Consider the following 14,062-nt stretch of genomic DNA (forward strand, 5'->3'; position numbering starts at 1 on the left):
TTTAGTTGAGCCCTGTTTTACTTGCAATTCTATATACATTTTAAAATCAACTTGTCAAATTCAGCTAAATTTTGGGGGGGTTGATGTGGTATTATATTGTTTTTACTTCTTTACATTATTTCAACTTTCAAACAATAAATATGGTATATATATATATCTTGATTATTTAACCCCTTTTAATTTCTTTAATGTTTTTCAGTAAAATTTTATAATTTTCTCAGATGATGTCTGCCACATATATTTATAGTTATCATAAGAATCTACAAATTCACATTGATTGGTATTAATATAATTTATTAAAATTTTGATTTTCTTACTTTTGCTGGTAAATAGGAATGGAATTTATTCTGAGCACCCATTTTATAGCCAACAATGTGGTAGAGCTCCTTATTTAATTATATAAATATGCCTATAAGTTCTTTTTTATAAAATAGTATTACTTGAGAAACTGTCATTTTTTCCCCCTTCCTTTCAAATCCTTAAACATATTATTGTTTTTTCTTGCCTTGCCACATTGTCTAAAACTTCCTGATGTGATGGGTAAAAGTGGAGATAGCAGTTCTTCTTATCTTGATTCAAAAATTAAGTGGATAGCTTGTTACTCACCAATAAATGTGAGGTTTTCTGTAGCTATATCTTATGTTAGATAAAGGGAGTTCTACTCTTAGTTTTCTGGGAATTTTTATAATGGACGGATGTTGAACTTTATGAAAATAGATTTTCTTAATGCATTATGATAATAATATAATTTATTCTAACCTCTTTATATGATTAATTATACTAATTGGTTAAGGCTAACCAATCTTTATTCCTAGACTAACTCCAACTTAAACATTACCTATGATCCTTTGTTCACATTGCTGAAATCAATTTGTTAATATGCTTATGGGATTATTGCACTTGTGGCTATAAATGGAAATGTCTGGATTTTCAAATATGCAAGATAAAAGGAATTAAAGTAAAAATCAAGGTGCAATGTTCACATACATGCAAAATAGAAAATATTTTCTTTAGTTGTGAAATTCTGTGGTTTTTTCCCCCCTCCTAGCATATTTAAAAAAAGGCTTTTATGTGCGATTTTAATACTATCTTGTAATTATAAAGATTTATATAACTTGCCTCACTGGCAATATTCACCAATTATGTTCAAGTGTGAAGCTTGGTGCTTTATGTCTTATCTCACTCAGAACTTGTCTCTTTTCTATGTGCATGGCTTCAAAGGAAAGTGAAACAAATTAAATTCCATCTTCCCTCACTCCTCTAAAAACAAAAAGAGTCAGTTGAAATTCATTGGTGTTGCAAGTTTCATTGTCTGTCCATCTTTTCCTGACATATGAATCAGGGGCTCAAGTGCTATAAACAGCTCAAGTTGATGATTGATGGCTTGAAGTTGACTGTGACATGAATGACTTCAATGTTGGATGTCTGGAGACTACACACTTGCTCTTTATTTGTGGTTTGAGAGAGACATCTATGAAATCCCACTCTGTGTTCTACCAACTCAATTATGCCTGTACTCTGCTGTGCAGACAGAGCTCTGCCAGAGAATTAATTTTCCCCAAGAAAGTCTAAAAACAATATAAGATGAAGTTTTTCCTCTTAAGAATATTAAAAATGTATTGGGGATAAATGATACATATATAAAACATTTTAACATGCTGTAAAATAGTATGTGTTCTCTTTCCAAAACAGATAATATAACAAACAAATATTTCGGAGTTCAGAAAAGTGAAAGAGTTGTTATATAATAGAATTTGAACTAGGACTTGTTGGATTTATTTGAGTAGATAGATATAAGAGGACAGTGGAAGTGGAGGGTATGGTATAAATAATATTCCCCCTTTTTTCCCTCTCATTATATATTTTCTGAATCTCCAAGGGAAGAGTATACCAAATAGCAAGCGCATTGAGGGATTGCCATTGCCTCAGCCCTGCCCTTGACATTGCATGTATTATCTCATTTAATCCTTGAAGCAACTGTAAAAGATAGAACTATTACAGATGGAGAAACTAAGGCCTGAAATCTAAATGAAATTGTCAAAGGCCAGGCAAGTGCGTAGGAATGACAGAGTTGATCTGAGTCATTTACCTCAAATATTGATACTCTGAACTATTATGATATATTCCTGCTAAATTGTGATCATAAGAAGCAGAAGAGCTTGTTGTTGCAAGAGAATGAAAATGATAATCTCAAGTGTCTCCAGCCTAGAATGTTCCCATACTCGGTCAAAATCACCTGGTTCTGACTCTAAGACTAGGTCGCTCTCTATTATAAGTTTTAGAAACTTCTTTTAGGATACATATGTTAAAGCCAAGATTTTTTTGAGCTTAATATTACCCCCCCCATGTCTGTGAAGTATTCTTAAGAGTCATTAGCAATTAAAAGCATCAGAGAATCATTTATTTAAACAAGGATGACATTTCTTAAGTATTTAGTTTCTGACATCTACTAAACCAATGTAGAGATTGGATTCAGTGTTGTAAAGGGATGAGGAAGGAAAACTAAGAAGAAAAGGGATGAAACAACAAACTCTGGAAGTAGCACTAACACAAGTTTTATACTGATGAACTATGAAAAAGTGGGAACTAAGGAAATGTATTTTATGAACCTGTCCTTTCAGTGTATGTTGTCAAAAGTTTCATGTTATGACACTATCCCCCAAACTGCAAATACAGGTAGGTATTCATAGACTTAGAGGTTCATTCACCATAGCCTTTACCTGCATGTAAAAATCACATTCTTAACAAAATATGTTCTTTTTGTCTGCTTGATGCTCCACAGATATTAATTGTGACTCAGCAGACCTCAGATAATCAATCCTAGATTAGAATACAATAACAAAAGTGTGAAAGAAATTAAATAGATAATCCAACTTCAACTTGGTCAAATAATTGTTAAAGAATATCCTTAGATCTTAAAGAAAGACAGAGCTGAAGTTAGAAGTAGTTTCTTCGTATTTCTGATCAATGATGTACCATCTTTGTATCTTTTATTTTCTGCAAGTTGAGATAAACAGTTCATTTTAACCTATAATCTTTTGTTAACTTCTCTAAAAATTATGTCTCAAACTATAGAATGTATCATAAATTGCATAAAACAAATTTGTAGTATAATAAAGTACTTTTGAGTACAATCCAATGTCATAATCACCTTTTGTCTATTACAATTATATGTAACTGAATCCCTACTCCTTTATTTGATTGCTGTTTCATTTCTATTTAGTCCTTTCATCTCATACTGAAGTTTATTACTGATATTACTGATATGACATGTATCATTCTATTTCTAAGATCATTTTTGGCTGAACCACTTTGAGGTATTGATATGGTTGTGTATGTTCTGTAGTATTCTAACTGAGATCATTCTTCAGGACTACCTGGAAGAGGCGAGTACAGAATGTATTAGCTAGGTAAAATAGTAAGTGTCCATATATGATTTAATAAAACCAATGCAGTTAAAACCTTCAGGGAAGGGATAAGAGTGTGTAAGTCTAATTCACTCTTCTCAGTGCCTAAAACAATATAATATGTGATTATGTGCTATGTGAATCGTTTTTGAGGATCATAGAACTACATTTTGGAGCCAATCCAATAAAAATGAAGTAAGTGGATACAGAGAAAGACAGAAAGATCAAGTTATAATTCTATTATGTTGGTATGAAATTTTGAAGGAAGAAAATTAGGACATTAAATTGAGGGGAGTGGAAGGAGAGTGACTGAGGAAATGAAGTCCAGAAAACATTTAAACACCAGACAGTGTTTTAATAATAAGAGTTTTATAAGACTCACTACTCACTATAGATCATAGTAATCTAATTTTGTAACATGGGAAGTGAAATAACGGATTAAAGTTTTAAGAGTGACTGAGATACTTAATAGTTTATGATGGTGGTAAATTACTTTAAGTTTTCAAAACTTTAGTCTCCATATCTGTGAAAAATGGAAGTCATATTTACTTTCCAGAGTGTTATGAGAATAAAACACAATAATATATTTTAAATGCTTATCTCAATGTTTGGAACATAATATACCTCCAATAAATGCTCATTCCCTTTCTCCTTCCCACTTTGTATGATTGGAATTATTTATGCAGCTGTGTTGGATCAAGTCTGGAATAAATATATTATGAGATAATTTTTTAAAGTCTTTTCAGGAAGATTACATCCTTAGTATTTTGAAATAAAACTAGTTTAATAGTTATTATAAAATTTAATATCTATGGAGTACTTTTTATGTATGTCAAATATTCTGCATGAGATAGCCTATTTAATCCTCACAACAATTTTATGCTTTTGCTATCATCCTCTTTTGTAGTTTTGACCATTTATATAGGGAATATGCACTGAAGAAGGACTAAAAATCAAGTTTGTTTGATTCTGAATCCCCTGACCTTAACCACAAGTAACACTGCTTAATCGGCACTCATCAAATTATAGATGTAAGATGTATTTATTTAAAGGGGGAGGTAGAATGAACAGAAGTAGAGTGTGACATGACTGTGATTGTTTCAAGCTTTTAAAACTTGCTCAAGCAATAGTATCTCTCAGCCTAATTTTTTGCAATGTAAAATGGGGTAAATATGCTTATCTGCAATATTATTTTTAGAATGAAATGAAATTATATGCTTGTGCGTGGTGTCAAAGCAAATGTGTATGTATAGTATATAGCGTAGCACTGTTCCTGGCAGAGTAAGAAAAAGAGCTGACAGTTTTTATAGATTGAAAATATTTGAATCATAATGCCTTATGATGACTGAAATAAAAAGTGAACCACTTGGTTCCAATTCCAGTAATAGCAGCAAAGCTGGAACTAAAAATTATAAACTCAGGGGAAAATATAAAAGCAGCTATTTCAATGCACAGGAAAATGATCAAAAGAAAGCAGAGACTGCAGGGATTTGACCCTTAACGGAAGAGAATTATGCTGGGAGAGATTCATATTTATAAGGCTCATCATCAGAGGGCACACACAGGTCACAAGATACTAGGTGGCTAGAACTCAAGCCAAAAGCTATGGTCTTACTGGCTTGAAGAGTTAAATGATGATGTTTAAGTCCATAAGACAGGCTTGAAAGTGAGAGGGGAATCCAATAAGGGGAGGACCACAGAAGAAAGAACCATCAAATCTGTATATAAACTCTTATCAAATCTTTGGCTCGCTCCTTAACGGTGCTTACATGAGGGAGACTTAATTTATTTATTTATTTATTCTGTAAGTTGATTGTATTCATTGATTAATATAACTTTTGACATTTTCTTATGTCAGTATATATAAAGTTGACCCATTTCCCCCATTCATCTTAATGATCACATAAAATGGCTCTAAATTACAAATGAGTAATTTACTAATTTCATACCATAGGTGGCCATTGATGCTGTCTGTATATTTTCTTCAATACAAATGAATATCCTTCATTCAGTATATCTACATGATAAATACCTGTCGAGTAAGACTCCCTCCACGTTCTGCGTGGAGTAGGGTTCGGTATCTGAAAGAGGAGCCGCACAACAAATGAGAGAAAAAGACACGAGATAATTTTGCAATATTGGGGGACCAGGCGGCAAGTCCCGAAGGACTTCCTTCTTGCTCAGGCCTCACCAAGCTTTTATTGATCTGGGATGCACCCATAGCATAGCCCTTAGGCAGGTGACCCCTGGCAACAGGCAGACTAGCCCATCAGCAAAGATTTACATAATAATAAATGGGGGTGTAGTTTCAGCTACCACTGTCTGGACAAACAGAGGTGGCACCTAGCTCCGAGCTTTGCTAGGGCTTCAAAGGCACCCAGCCTTCGGGGGGGTTTCGGGGAGTTCTCTGTCTATGCTTATCAGATAGTGAAGGCAATAAACAGTTTCCCACAAATACCCAGAAGTGAAATTACAGGGTTAAATGGTGTGTGCATTGAAACATTGATAGAGATTGCCAAACTAACACCCCAAAGTGTGCTAAGTTCCTTCTCATGAGGGAGACTTTAAATATCCCAGAATTGCATAACAGCTGGAAGCCCAAAAGAACTAGTAGTGTAGTGAAAGTAGCTGTTGTTCACCATAAGGAAACAGCTTGGAATTAGTTCAGCCAAGTTAACTGCTTGCCATAACTAAAAACAATATTTTTCAGAGGAAGATAACAGAATCCAGCATTCATAATATATTCACAAAGTTCAGTTCAAGATAAAAAATGAATATACATGCAAAGAAATATGAGCAATGGAATGTAGAGTCAAGAGAAAGGTATTAAATAAACCATAAACTGGAAATGTCCACATCTTGCAATAAGCAGATAAGGACTTTAAAGGGCCTATATTAAATGTGTTCAAGCACTTAAAGGAAAATAAGTTTTTATTCAGAAAAGAGTGTAAAATATCCATTTCTATCTATATCAAGAGAACCAAATGGAAATTATTTTAAATTTAAAAATAAAATCTAAATTAAACTTTTACTACAAGGTTTTAACAATATTTTTGACAGGTTTGGAAAGAGTAGGTAAATTTGAATGCAGATCAATAATATTTATCCTAGCTGAAGAAAAGAGAATGATTTAATAAACCAAGTTCAGATAACATACAATAAAATGTCATTTTAGTAACCAGGAGCATGTGGCACAGTTGTTGTACATGTATTCGGATATGCCAAAGAAGAGGAAAAGCCTATGTGTAGAAAATGTAGTTGAAGAAATGAAAAACAAATTTCCTGAGTGTGGTAAAAAACAGCTTAAAGAACAAAGTAGATCAGAAACTCAAAGCATGACATAAAGAAACATAAATTCCCTCAATGTATCCGAGAAAAACTTTCAAAAAGTGAAGATGAATAGAAAACTAGAAAGAAACTAGATAAAAGAAGATTCATTACATTCTGGGAAACAATAACTACTTTTCTTCAAAAACATTATAAGACAAGAGATAATGGAAAGGTATTTGTAAAATATTATAGGAAAAATCATACCTGTCTACCAAATATTCCATCTAATAATTGGGAGAAAAATACTATATCTATGGATAATCAATATTGTTAAGATGTCAATTTCCCCCAAGTTAATATATAGATTGAGTGCAATGTCAATGAAAACTTCAGCAACAACCTGTTGAATAGAAATGAGAAATTGATTCAAAAATCTATATACACTAATAAAAGACAAACATGCAAATTGACTGTACCTTAGAAATGCCTTAAGCCACTCCCACCAACCAATCAGAGTGACTATATGCAAATTAACCCAAGCAAGATGGCGACCGGCAGCCATGGAGCTGGAGCAAGCAGGAGGCTTGGTTGCCCCAATGATGGAGGAAGCCAAGCTTCCTGGCCGGCTCTGAGCTCCACTCAAAGCAACAAAGTTTCAGTTATAGAAGATAAATAAACCCCAGATACCTGCTTTCAGCCGGCCGTGGCCACAGAGCTGGAGCAAGCAGGAGGCTTCCCTCCTGCCCGCCCTGGCTGGCTCTGAGCTCCACTCCAGGCTACAAAGTTTCAATTATAGAAGGTAAATAAATCCCAGAATAAAAAAGAAAAAAAGAAAAAAAAAGGAGAGGCTGGGAGCTTCCGTTGCCGGGGGGAGGGGAAGTTAGCCAGCCTGAAAATGGCCCTCAGCCCCTCACCCAGGCTGGCCAAACCTCCATGGGGTGAGGATCCCCACTGGGGGCGGGGGGGCTTGACCAGCCTGCAAACAGCCATCAGCCCTTCACCCAGGCTGGCCAGGCACCCCAGTGGGGACCCCCACCCTGAAGGGGCTGTGACCAGCCTGAAAACACCCATCAGCCCCTCACCCAGGCTGGCCAGGCACCCAAGTGGGACCCCTACCCTGATCCGGGACACCCTTCAGGGCAAACCAGCTGGCCTCCACCTGTGCACCAGGCCTCTATCCTATATAATAAAAGGGTAATATGCAAATTGACCCTAACAGCAGAATGACTGGGAATGACTGGTCACTATGACACTCACTGACCACCAGGGGGCAGATGTTCAATGCAGGAGCTGCCCCCTGGTGGTCAGTGTGCTCCCACAGGGGGAGCTCTGCTCAGCCACAAGCCAGGCTGACGGCTGCCAGCACAGCAGTGGTGGTGGGAGCCTCTCCCGCCTTCTCAGCAGTGCTAAGGATGTCTGACTGCAGCTTAGGCCTGCTCCTCACTGGCAAGTGGACATCCCTCGAGGGCTCCCAGGCTGCCAGAGGGATGTCTGACTGCCAGCTTAGGCCCAATCCGCTGTGGAGTGATACTGAGCCAGCAGGTGGTCATCCTCTGAGGGTTCCCAGACTGCGAGAAGGCACAGGCCGGGCTGAGGGACTCCCCCGAGTGCACAAATTTTTGTGCACCAGGCCTCTAGTATGGGAATATAAAGGACATGGAATAATTAAAATAATATTTAAAATGATGCCTATGATTAAGAGATTTACACTTCCTGACATCAAAATATAAATTAAGGCTACAGTGTTTAAGATGGTTTAGAATTAGTATTAGAATAGACAATTAGACCGCCAAAAAAAAAAAGAGTAAGGTCAATGCATTTTTAGCAAAGTTGCTAAATAAATTTAATGTCAATTCATGTCATCATATAGTTTTAGAACACCATTCAATTGAATGTATATTTGTGTGTGCATGTGTGTGTCGCAGTATATACAAAAAACAATTCACGATGGATCATACATAGGCTTAAACATAGTATATAATATGTCAAACTTTAAAAGAATACAATATATAACTATTGATTTAGATTAATATAGAAAGTAATAGCAATAACATTAAAAGTGCTACTAAATTTTTCTATTTGCTAAAAATGCCATTAAAATTTTAAAAAATAAATGTACATTCATTAAAAACACTTATAAAATGAGCCCAGAGCCACATACAGAAATAAATATGTATAAAAACAATATTGGGCAAAGGTCTTTTATCTAGAATATAAGGAAATACTACAGATTAGTAATTTTAAAAGGATAGTACAGTCACACCGGTGTGGCTCAGTGGTTGAGTGTTGACTCATGAACCAAAAGGTCACTGGTTTAATTCCAGTCAGGGAGCATGCCTGGGTTGCTCAATCCCCATTAGGGGGCATGCAGGAGGCAGCCAATCCATAATGTTTCTTTTTCATTGATGTTTCTATCTCTCTATTCCTCTCCCTTCCTCTCTCTCTCAAAATCACTAAAAACATATTTTTAAAAAAGACAGTCCAATAAAACAGGCTTAAATATACACTTAGTTCACAAAGGAAGATATATTAATGGCTAATTAGCACATAAAAATTGCTCAAAGTTATTAGTCATCAGGGAAATGTAAATCAAAACCATGAGATACCATTTCACATACTAGTACATTAGAATAACTACATTCAAAAAGACTTATCAAACCAATTGTTTCTATGCAGTGGAGTAACTCATACGTTCTGACTGAGGTTTAGAATGGTATAATCTAAATGGGAATATGGACTATAGGAGTATATGTTTGCTAAAACTCATTGGTATATAAAGATTTGTGCATTTCATTGTATGTAAGTACTCACTCCCTATGCTCCAATACATACATAATTGTGAATACATATTGAACAATTAGTAGAATTTGTTTTATATTGCAGTGGAATATGTTAGCAATCCTGAAGCCATTTGCTGTCATTTTAGACTTGACCATCTGGTGAGTAAATACATTGATAATGGGAGCCAGTTGCCAAATATTAGACATGGTATAGTAATATGGATAAGGGAAGAATAATATAAATTCCATTGCATTATATTGGGAATTGGAATGATGATCATTCATGATTTTTCAATATATTGTAGCTATATATACAGTTGTGTAGAGTATAGATAGATAGACAGACACAGACACATGTGCATACAAACTCTTTGTAACTCTGTTGTGAGTACCTAGGAGTAATATCACATCAAGAGCAATTGCATATAAATTGTGAAGATCCTAGTTTTTTAAAAAAATATATTTAATTGATTTTTTTACAGAGAGGAAGGGAGAGGGATAGAGAGTTAGAAACATCGATGAGAGAGAAACATCAATCAGCTGCCTCCTGCACACCCCCCACTGGGGATGTGCCCGCAACCAAGGTACATTCCCTTGACCGGAATCAAACCTGGGACCCTCCAGTCCACAGGCCGACGTTCTATCCACTAAGCCAAACCAGCTAGGGCAAGACCCTAGTTTTTAAATATTATTTTTTAATAAAAGTAATCAGGGTTCCTTGGAGAAGTGGAGAGTCCAGGGTCTAGACAGGGGAAGTACAAGATGCCAGAAATTCTAGAATGTAAAGCATTTCTCAAAGAATGATAGGAGCATGTTAAAAGCACACAAGATCCAGATTGAAGAGGCTCCAAACAGATGAATCTTGTATATTCAGTTTCCTAAACAATAATAATACAAGTTCCCTGCCCAGGCCATGTCAACCTGCCAGCACAGGCCCCTCTACTTTGCTGCTTCTCTAACTTCCCATCCACACTGCCTCCAGCTCACCATGCATGATGATATTGCTGTACTCCTGGTTGACAATGGTTCTGGCATGTGCAAAGCAGGCTTTGTGGGTGAGGATGCTCCCAGGGCTGTCTTCCCCTCCATCATGGGGTGCCCCTCGCACCAGGGCGTGATGGTAAACATGGGTCCGGATTACTACATTGGTGACAAGGCCCAGAGCAAGAGGGGCATCCTGACCCTGAAATACCCCATTGAGCACAGCCTTGTCACCAACTGGGATGACATGGAGAAGATCTGGCATCACACCTTTTACAATGAGCTGCATGTCACCCCTGAGGAGCACCCCATCCTGCTCACTGAGGTGCTCCTGAACCCCAAGGCCAATCCTGAGAAGACGACCCAGATCATGTTTAAGACCATCAACACCCCAGCCATGTATGTGGCCATCCAGATGGAGCTATACCTATGTGCCTCTGGTTGAACCACTGGCATTGTTATGGGCTCTGGTGAGGGGTCACTCACACTGTGCAAATCTATGAAGGGAAGCCCTCCCCATGCTAACCTGAATCTGGACCAGGCTGGCAGGGATTGAGAGACTATCTCATAAAGATCCTCACAGAGCTGGCTACAGCTTCTCCATCCCAGCCAAGCAGGAAACCATGCATGACATAAAAAAGAATGCTGTGCTACATTGCCTTGGACTTCCAGCAGGAAATGGCCCCTGCAGCCTCCAGATCTTACCTGGAGATGATACACAAGCTTCCTGATGGTCGGGTCATCACCATTGGCATGGAGCGAGTGGTTCCACTGACCCGAGGCTCTCTTCCAGCCTTCCCTCCAGGGCATGGAATCCTATGGCATCCACAAAACTACCTTCAACTCCATCATGAAGTGTGACCTCGACATCCATAAGGACCTCTATGCCAACATAGTGCTATCTGGTGGGACCATCATGTACCCAGGCATAGCCGACAGGGTGCAGAAGGAGACCCTGGCCCTGGCCCCCATGATTATGAAGCTCAAGATCCTTGCGCCCCCTAAGAGCAAGTACTCTGTGTGGATTGGTGGCCCCATCCTGGCCTCACTGTCCACCTTCTGGTAGATGTGGATCAGCAAGCATGAGTATGACGAGTCGGGCGCCTCCACCGTCCACTGCAAATATCTCTTGGCAGACTGTTACTTGGTTGCACTGCTTCTTGACAAAACCTAAATTGTGCAGAAAATAAGAAGAGGTTGGCATGGGTTTATTTTATTTTTGTTGTTTGTTTAGATATTTTGTTGTTGCTTGACTCAGGATTTAAAAACTGGAGCAGTGAGTGTGACAGCAGTCTGTTGAAGTGAGCATCTTCAAGTTCTACAGTGTGGCCAAGGACTTTGCTTCTACATTGTTCTTTTTTTTAAAAAAAATAGTCATTGCAAAAATTGTGAGATGCATTGTTACAGGAAGTCCCTTCCCTGCTCAAAGGCTGCCTACTTCTCCCTAAGAAGGGCCAGTCTTTCCCCGAGTTCATACAGGGGAGGGTGGTGGCATTGCTTTTGTGTAAATTATGTAATCCAAAATTTTTAAATCTTTGCCTTTATACTTGTTCTTTTTGTTTTGTTTTATTTTGAATAGTCAGCCATCATGCCCCTCCCCTTCTTTTTGTCCCCAACTTGAGATGTATGAAGGCTTTTGGCCCACCCCCATGAGAGTGGGTTGAGGTGTGGAGGCAGCCAACCCAGGGCTTACCTGTACACTGACCTAAGACCAGTTCAATAAAGAACACGCCATAAAGAAAAAAAATACTACAAAATCAAATCCAAATGAGAATTAATGAGTGCAAATTGATATGAATGAATGAATAAAAATGAACCAAAAAATGGGAAAGAAGGAATAGCTTTTCCCTGCAATATCAACAAATAAATGTAGACAAAATGAAGAGGCTAGAAAACCAATATTGTAGCTATCTTAGTAATAATTGATTTATCCAATAGTTATCAATTTGTGCTACAACTAGTGGGTAGAATTTTGATGAGGATCAATAGTACTTATTAATTACAAAGAAAGCATATGTGAATTTTATACTTCATAAAGCCAGTGTACAACACCTGAATTCAATCATCAAAGTTATTATCATCTATATTGGGATGAACTGACATCATGTGCTTGATGATATGTTATCTAGAAAGACACAGTAATTTTGTGACATTCTTGTCAAAAGGACCTAAACTTACTTTAATCCTGAGAAAAGAACAGTTAAACTTATCTTGAGGATTCTATCAAAGAAGTAGCTGTACTCTTGAACAATGTCAAGAGGAGGAATGACAAAGAAAAGCTGAAAAACACTTGTTTCAAGAATAAATTGTACTAAAAAGATATGGCAACTAAATGCAGGATTCTAGATTTGATCCTGGACTCAGGGGGGGCGACAGGGGTGGGGGGTTGCGGGGAGGAGAATAAACAGGAAGGAAATCACTAGGATAGAATTATATTTATGTTAAATTTCCTGATTTTGATAATTGTTGTATGGTTAAATAAGAGAATTTCCTTGTTCTTAGAAAATATGTACTAAAATATGTGTGTGGGAGAAAAAGAGAATTAGAATGATAAATCAAATGGAACAAAATTAAATAATTAATGAATCTTGTTAAATGGTATACCAGCATCTTTTTATGATTTTTGAAAATTTACTATAAATTTGAAATAACATCAAAAGGAATAATTCAAATGTAAAACTGTACTTCTAACTTTTCCCATTACTATTTACATCCTATTCTGTTTCTTTGGAGAACCCTGATTATTAATCCAAAATTTTTGAAAAAAGCATATTTACCTGTTTAGAAAATAAGAAATCATATTACATTAATTGAAGAGGAAATTAGCTAAAATCTTGTATAACAGAGGAAGTGAAAGACTTTGACCATAAATTTGTTAGATCTACAACTTCCTAGTATCTCAAACACAGCGTTTATTAAAGTCTTAACCTTTGCAGTTAAACTGTTTTATAGTTTCTTTAATGATTAAAACAAATGCATCTGAAGTGGCGGTGAGTAAGTGCTGATGGGGGGAAGCCAGATTGAAGAAAATACTAAATACTAAAAATATATTTCAATATTGTTCACAGGAACATATAAATAGTAAATACTCTTTTAATGTTGTAAATAGAAAACATTGAATAATGATATATACTAAATATGTATGTGGGATAAAAGAGAATTATAATGATAAATCAAATGCAGCAAAAATAAATTATTAGTGAATCTTGTCAAATGGTATACCAGAGCCTTTGTATGTTTTTTGACAAGATAAATCTAGGAGGTTGATATTATCACTGAGACTGATGTTATTGTATTATTAGATTTTTATTATTATATCAATTTCCAATAAATTATTTATGATGAAAGTTGACCTTTTTTCTTTTTTTATTTAAACTTTTCAGTTTCATATCCTAAAGGGTTACATTAAATTTATGAAAAAATTTTAAAATCTACATTACATAACATTATCTTGCTTTATTTCTAAAATAAGGGTGTGCATTTATATTTGACATCATTGCAGATTTAGTTCTGGCAATATGTGCAAAATACCTATTCTCCCCAAAATATAGTTCTTCATATTACTATTAATTAGTTTCAATTATAATTATAATGATTCACAAATTAGTTCTTTTTGATGTAACA

The 14,062-nt window shown here is 36.3% G+C and overlaps 1 protein-coding gene and 1 pseudogene across 1 annotated transcript in view; both read left to right on the plus strand.

The window, feature by feature from the left end:
- GPC5 (glypican 5) overlaps positions 1-14,062 on the plus strand; it is a 654,824-nt gene that overhangs the window by 361,951 nt on the left and 278,811 nt on the right. The window lies entirely within an intron of this gene.
- On the plus strand, positions 10,446-11,612 carry LOC132225914 (actin, cytoplasmic 1-like; annotated as a pseudogene).

The sequence above is a fragment of the Myotis daubentonii genome, chromosome 2 (assembly GCF_963259705.1).
Source record: "Myotis daubentonii chromosome 2, mMyoDau2.1, whole genome shotgun sequence".
In the NCBI taxonomy this organism is placed as follows: Eukaryota; Metazoa; Chordata; class Mammalia; order Chiroptera; family Vespertilionidae; genus Myotis; species Myotis daubentonii.